Raw genomic sequence first — 8156 nt, 5'->3', positions numbered from 1 at the left:
TTTCAATCAAAAAATCTTAACAGGCCAAGTTACATGTTAACATAGGACCCCTTCTTTGATATCACCTTCACAATTCTTGCATCCATTGAATTTTTTGAGTATTTGGACAGTTTCTGCTTGAATATCTTTGCAGGATGTCAGAATAGCCTCCCAGAGCTTCTGTTTTGATGTGAACTGCCTCCCACCCTCATAGATATTTTGCTTGAGGATGCTCCAAAGGTTCTCAATAGGGTTGAGGTCAGGGGAACATGGGGGCCACACCATGAGTTTCTCTCCTTTTATGCCCATAGCAGCCAATGACACAGAGGTATTCTTTGCAGCATGAGATGGTGCATTGTCATGCATGAAGATAATTTTGCTACGGAAGGCACGTTTCTTCTTTTTGTACCACGGAAGAAAGTGGTCAGTCATAAACTCTACATACTTTGCAGAGGTCATTTTCACACCGTCAGGGACCCTAAAGGGGCCTACCAGCTCTCTCCCCATGATTCCAGCCCAAAACATGACTCCGCCACCTCCTTGCTGACGTCGCAGCCTTGTTGGGACATGGTGGCCATTCACCAACCATCCACTACTCCATCCATCTGGACCATCCAGGGTTGCACGGCACTCATCAGTAAACAACACGGTTTGAAAATTAGTCTTCATGTATTTCTGAGCTCACTGCAACCGTTTCTGCTTGTGAGCATTGTTTAGGGGTGGCCGAATAATAGCTTTATGCACACTTGCAAACCTCTGGAGGATCCTACACCTTGAGGTTCGTGGGACTCCAGAGGCACCAGCAGCTTCAAATACCTGTTTGCTGCTTTGCAATGGCATTTTAGCAGCTGCTCTCCTAATCCTATTAATTTGTCTGGCAGAAACCTTCCTCATTATGCCTTTATCTGAATGAACCCGTCTGTGCTCTGAATCAGCCACAAATTTTTTCACAGTACGATGATCACGCTTACGTTTTCTTGAAATATCCAATGTTTTCATACCTTGTCCAAGGTATTGCTCTATTTCACGCTTTTCGGCAGCAGAGAGATCCTTTTTCTTTCCCATATTGCTTGAAACCTGTGGCCTGCTTAATAATGTGGAACGTCCTTAAGTAGTTTTCCTATGATTAGGCACACCCGGCAAACTAATTATCACAGGTGTCTGAGATTGATTACAATGATCCAAAGAGCCCTAAGACACAATACCATCCATGAGTTTCATTGAAAAACTAATAATTAAATGTTTATGACACTTAAATCCAATGTGCATAATAATTTGGAACACAGTGTAAGCCTACTACACTGTGCATTCGCTCAAAAAGTGGCGGCACACAGTGTAAGAGGTTTGAAAATTCAACCCCCTCCTTTCTCCTGGCACTAGCCAGGAGAAAGGAGGGGGGGATTGTGTGAGCACACTAGAGCGAGTGTGTCTTCTCCAATTTTGCAGCATAAAGCAATGAGGTTGCTTTACCACATGCCAATGCTGCAACTTTGGGAATTGCTCCCTCTAGTGACAAGTACATGGAAATGTTATAAATTAGAATCTAATTTATAATATTTCCTGACTTTAAAATTAGAACAATGACTAATCATGTATATACTAACTGTTTAACTAAAAAAAAAATATATATATTTCTAGCGACACATTCCCTTAATTACCTTGGTCGCCCTGCTTTGCACCCTTTCTAGTTCAGCTATGTCCATCTTATACACAGGTGCTTTACTATTTAATGCATATTAGCCTCCTCTGTGCTGATTACTTTACAGAGCTTACTATCATCTGGAGATACTGAAATTATACTCTTTAAACCCTCTACAAGGTCATTAATAAACATATTTAAAAAAAGAAGGGGGCCCAATACAGACCCCTGTAAAGCCCCATATTGAGGATGTACCATTAATAACCACCCTGTGTTTTCTATCACTGAGCCAGATGTTAACCCAATTAAACATATTTTCCTCCAGTCCCAGCATCTTCATTTTATATACCAACCTTTTATGCGGCACAGTATCAAACGCCTTTGAAAAGTCTAGATACACCACATCCACAGCCTTACCTAGGTCCAGTCTAGAACTCACCTCCTCATAGAGGCTGATCAGAATAGTTTGACAGGACCGATCCCTCATAAATTCATGCTGATGCTGCGACGGTTTAGGCCTCATGCACACTTCCATCACCGTTTTAGCGGCCGTTTTGATGGATCCGTGTGTCCGTCTTTGTTTCCGTGTGCCCTCCGTTTCCGTTCCGTGTTTCCGTTTAAAAAACAGATGTGAACTTAACTTGAACCTGTCACATGTCCCAGGAAACACCCATAGAAAGGTTACAAGAAGTTTTTGGTGCTGTTTTCTTAGCTTTCAGAGCATAGAGAACAGTTTGAGATTACTCTGCTTGGCTTACTTTGGATTTACGGGTCGTAATTACGACCCGAAATAGCGGGCCCATAGACTTCTGTTAGCCACGGGTACCTTCCCGTTTTCTCACGGGAAGGTGCCCGAGCCGTTAAAAAGCTAGAACATGTTCTATTTTTTTATTTTACGGGCCGTGCTCCTATACTTTATAATGGGAGCATGGCTCGGAAAAACGACCGGCTGCCCGTGGCCGGCCGTGCTCATCTCCTGAAATACTCTGTGCTGCCTTAAACTCTGTGGACAGGTCAGGATCCTGTTTCTTTTAAATGCTGCTGGGGAACCCGCTCGATCCACAATATAAGGCTGCGCTACAGTGCAGCATTTAAAAGAAACAGGATCCTGACCTGTCCACAGAGTTTAAAGAGGCTCTGTCACCAGATTTTGCAACCCCTATCTGCTATTGCAGCAGATAGGCGCTGCAATGTAGATTACAGTAACGTTTTTATTTTTAAAAAACGAGCATTTTTGGCCAAGTTATGACCATTTTTGTAGTTATGCAAATGAGGCTTGCAAAAGTCCAAGTGGGTGTGTTTAAAAGTAAAAGTCCAAGTGGGCGTGTATTATGTGCGTACATCGGGGCGTTTTTAATACTTTTACTAGCTGGGCATTCTGATGAGAAGTAACATCCTCTTCTCTTCAGAACGCCCAGCTTCTGACAGTGCTGATCTGTGACGTCACTCACAGGTCCTGCATCGTGACGGCCACATCGGCACCAGAGGCTACAGTTGATTCTGCAGCAGCATCAGCGTTTGCAGGTAAGATCGACTTACCTGCAAACGCTGATGCTGCTGCAGAACCAACTGTAGCCTCTGGTGCCGATGTGGCCGTCACGATGCAGGACCTGTGAGTGACGTCACAGATCTGCACCGTCAGAAGCTGGGCGTTCTGAAGAGAAGAGGATGTTACTTCTCATCAGAATGCCCAGCTAGTGAAAGTATTAAAAACGCCCCGATGTACGCACATAATACACACCCACTTGGACTTTTACTTTTAAACACACCCACTTGGACTTTTGCAAGCCTCATTTGCATAACTACAAAAATGGTCATAACTTGGCCAAAAATGCTCGTTTTTTAAAAATAAAAACGTTCCTGTAATCTACATTGCAGCGCCTATCTGCTGCAATAGCAGATAGGGGTTGCAAAATCTGGTGACAGAGCCTCTTTAAGGCAGCACAGAGTATTTCAGGAGAGGAGCGTGTGATTGGCTGGAGAGGCCGCGGCAGCCTGTGATTGGCTGCAGAGGCCGCGGCAGCCTGTGATTGGCTGCAGAGGCGGTCACGTGACGAGCGTGACCGCCACTACAGCCTGTGATTGGCTGCAGCGAGCGGTGACATGGATGAAACGTCATCGCTGGAGGCCGGACAGGAGGAATGTAAGTATGAACGTATTTATATATTTTTTTTATTACATTAAAATTTTATTTTCCGCGCGCCGAGCATGGTACTGTCAAGGTTGCTGAAAGAGTTAGTGCAGCCCATTAACTCTATCAGAACCCTGGACAGTACCATGTTCGGCGCACGGAAATTACAGGTTCGGTCAGAACTAGTTCGGTCCGAATCAAACTTTTTCGTGAAATTCGGCGAACCTGCAAAACCGAACTTTTCATAAGTTCGCTCATCTCTACTAGAAATAATACAGAATACAACTGTGCAAGGTCTACGCTACCCTCTGACACACTTGAAACTGCGCAAAGTCTATACCGGTCAGAATTTTGGGATTGCAAAGCACATGTTATAAGACAGCAGGTCAATCCGAAAATAACATTACTGTGGGTGTGTAAAGTTTACCTACTGAGAATTACATACAATGGAACAAAAGAAAAGCGTGCTCAGAAAACAAGCAGTGCAATGTGTGCATTTACTTACTTATTTTGTGACGCTGGGCACTAGTTCCCTTCTGCCATCTGCGTGTCAAAAGCTCCTTGGCAAGCTCCTCCCACGCGGCGTCCTTTTTATAACGGTCGTGGTAGCATTCTGTGCGCGTATCCCACAGTTCTGGGTGATCCTGCACCAATGCTATCATTCTTTCCACATCCATCTTCAGAACTGACTGGCTACTGTAGACTGTGAGTCTGTGAACTTTGTCCCACCCAGCCGTTGCTATGGCAATGGATCAGTCAAAAACGGACAGCACACGGAAGCCTTCAGTGTGCCATCCGTTTTTTTCACTGACCCATTGACTTCTATGGGCCACACGGTCACTGAATCACTGAGCAAAGTAGGACATGCTCTACTTTGCACGGAACGGAACAACGGATCCGTTTAAATAACGGAAGTGTGCATGGGGCCATTGCAATGAATGGGTTCAGGGTGCTATCAGTGACAAAAATGGATAGCACCCTGAAGGAAAAAACTGAAGTGTGCATGAGGCCTTATTTGCATTGAGATACTCAAGAACGGCATCTCTTAGAAAACCCTCAAATATTTTACCCATAATGGAGGTTAAACTTACAGGTCTATAGTTTCCAGGCTCACTTTTTGACCCCTTTTTGAATAATGGCACCACATTTGCTATACGCCAATCCTGTGGAACCGACCCAGTCATGATAGAATCCTTAAATATTAGAAAAAAGGGTGTCTATCACTGTGAATAATTCCATTGCGGATGGATTACTGAAGTAGACATTTGGAGGATGGAGCCACTCAAGCCTTATGAAAAGAATGTTCCTCAAAATGTAAGGCCGCCATATTGCTTTTTTTGAGGATAGAAGGAATATTTTTAGTGGAGGGATGCAATGAGGGGCCTGTTCGTCCTTTTGTAGACTGCCCAGATGTTGGGGTTAGATGGGAACAAAGTCCCATTCATTTAGGATTGGGACTACAACAGGAGCAGTGGCACGGGGGAAGGGTGAGAGATATATTATAAATCTAGAGAGGTGGAAGTCAAGAGCGTGCATAAGGTTTACGCAGGATGGAGAGTAAGGCTATGTTTGCACATCGATATTCCAGTGTACAGTGTAAGTGACTGGAGTTTAACAAACCCCATTCACTCACAGCGTAAAAAAAAAACTGCAGAGGACTCTATATATGCTGTGGATTTTAAAATTTGCTGAAATGCAGCGGATTTTCATTGCAATGCAAAAAATGAAATCCGGTTATATTTGCACCAAATCCGCAACAAGATCTGCATGTGGATTTCATTGTGGATATTGGTGGCGATTTTCAGGCCAGTTCCATGGCGTCTTTTTAAAACACCAAAAAACGAACTCACAAGTAGTATAAAAAAAGTTTATTAACCCCTTAACACAAAATCACGTAACTGTATGTGATGAGGGTTATGGGGAAGTATGGAGCAAGCTCACGGGCTGTGCTCGCTCCATACACAGCGGGTGACTGCTGTTACACACAGCCAACACCTCACTGCAACGGGCGGAATCAAAGTTCACTTTGATTCTGCTCGTTAAACACCTTAAATGCCGTGGCTAATCGCGAATGCGCCATTTAAAGTGTTAGAATCAGGGGGTGCCCCCTCAAACAAGCCATCGCACCCCACCGCGGTGTGATCGGCCGGTAACAATGGTTGCTATGGCAGCCTGGGGGCCTAACAAAGACCCCCAGGTCCGCCATCTTTGTACTTCTTTGAAGCTCTGCCTCCGGCAGGGCTTCAAAGAAGACTGTCAGAATCACGATATACTGCAAAACACTAGTATTACAGTATATCATGCAAGCGATCCAACGATCGCTGCTTCAAGTCTCCTAGGGGGACTAATAAAAAAAGTAAAAAACAGTTAAATAAAGTTTTTTGTTATTTAGGGGCTGGAAAACCCTACTTTTTCTAGAGACACACAATTACTTACTTTTACTTCATCATACACTAGGAAGGGGTTAAGTGTTTTATGGTTACAATGTACTCATAAATATCAGTTAAAGTATTGATATAACAATGTTTTAGAAAATATGTGATATTCTTGCAACACCTGTATAGAAAGGAATCTCTATCACTATGTTTTCTTCTAAGAATGTTATTAAAGCTCTACGTAGCTGTATATGCTCCCAATATGTGGGAAGGTCAACTGATTTGTTATATCTTGTTTACCAAATAAAGAGTTTGTAAAAAATAAAGTTTTTTGTTATGTTCCCAAAAAAATAAAAGTATTAAAAGTTCAAAAACCCCCCCTCACATTCCCTAAATCAATGTTAAAAAAATAAAACTGGTATCGCTGCGTCCATAAAAGTCTGAACTATCACAATATAGCGTTGTTTAACTCGCTCGGTGAATGGCGTAAAAAATATATATATAAAACACGCAAATTGCTGGTTTTTGGTCACCTTAGTGATCAAAAAAAATGTAATAAAAAGTGATCAAAAAGTCACATATACCCCAAAATGGTATCCGTGAAAACGACAGCTCGCCCTGCAAAATTTAAGCCCTCACATCGCTAAATTGATGGAAAAATAAAAAAGTTATGGCTCTCAGAATATGGCGACACAAAAGATTTAAAAGTGGTAAAACATAACACAAAACATAGAAATTTGGTATTACCGTAATCGTATCAACCTGTAGAATATGGTGAATATGTCGTTTTTACCGCCTTATGGATGCCGTAAAAACTAAAAAAAATGCCGTAATCGCTGTTTTTTGCCCCTTTTCACCCCACAAATAATATTTTTACAGCTTCCCAGTACATTACGTGGTAGAATAAATAGTGCCATGAAAAACTACAACTTGTCCCGCAAAAAACAAGCCCTCGTATGGCTATATAGACGGAAAGATAAAAACATTATAGCTTTTGGAATGTGGGGAGGAAAAAAACAAAAGTGAAAATCCGAAAAATGGCTGAGGAGGGAAGGGGTTAAGCATAATAATTATGGTCTAAATAACATACATGTAGTAATAATGTAAAGGTCGGTTATTGCCATCATTGTAATAACCTACACAATCACTTTCCTTACAACTTATTTGTGGGGTTGAAATGAGCATCGAAAGCCTGGTGACAACCAATGTTAGAATTTATGTTTCTGTTTGTCCTTATAATAAATAGGTATTGTTTAAATATCTATTATTTGGATACTAACCAAACTACAACCCATCACTAAATACAACTACGTAGAAAAAACTATTCTAAGGCCTCGTTCACATCTGCGTTGGGATCCCGTTCTGACGTTCAGTCTGAGCTTTCCATCGGATCGGGACCCTGAACAGACACAAACTGACACGAATGGAAACCATAGGTTTCCGTTTCCATCACCATTGATTTCAATGGTGACTGATCCGATGCCCATGGTTCTGTTTGTCTCTGTTGTGCACCGGATCCGTCGTTTTGCCGGAAGCAATAGCGTAATCGACTACGAGCGATATTGATAGGTGCACCTGCTAAACAGACCCACAATGTGCTAAACGAGGGGCCAAAATAAGGTTGCGACTAGGCCGCCAAATTAGTTTTACGGACAGTAGCAAGTGCCAGTATTTTTGTATAATAAAACAATGTGTTCGCAGTCCGGTTACCACAGTCAAGGTTTGGATTGGATACTCCTCTTTGCCAGGCTGCCCAGTCCTAGAACAAGCGGGAGATTGCCGTGGGCAAGAGAACATCGAACCAGAGACACTCACATTTAGCAGCAGGAAATGGGTACAATGCCTACCTGTCAAGAGCGGGGGTCAGAGGAGGATACTGCCAATTACAGGGAGTCTTTGGGGGGAATCCATTAAAGCTTTCATACGCCAGTCTTAATATAAATAATGTTGGAGTTCGATACGGCACACCTAAGAGGCCTCTTAATAAATGTGCTGCATCTTTCGGTAGACCATGCGCCACAACTGTGGTGAA

This window comes from Rhinoderma darwinii, chromosome 10 (genome assembly GCF_050947455.1).
Source record: "Rhinoderma darwinii isolate aRhiDar2 chromosome 10, aRhiDar2.hap1, whole genome shotgun sequence".
NCBI classification, from domain to species: domain Eukaryota; kingdom Metazoa; phylum Chordata; class Amphibia; order Anura; family Rhinodermatidae; genus Rhinoderma; species Rhinoderma darwinii.
Note: the sequence above shows the minus strand (reverse complement) of the source record.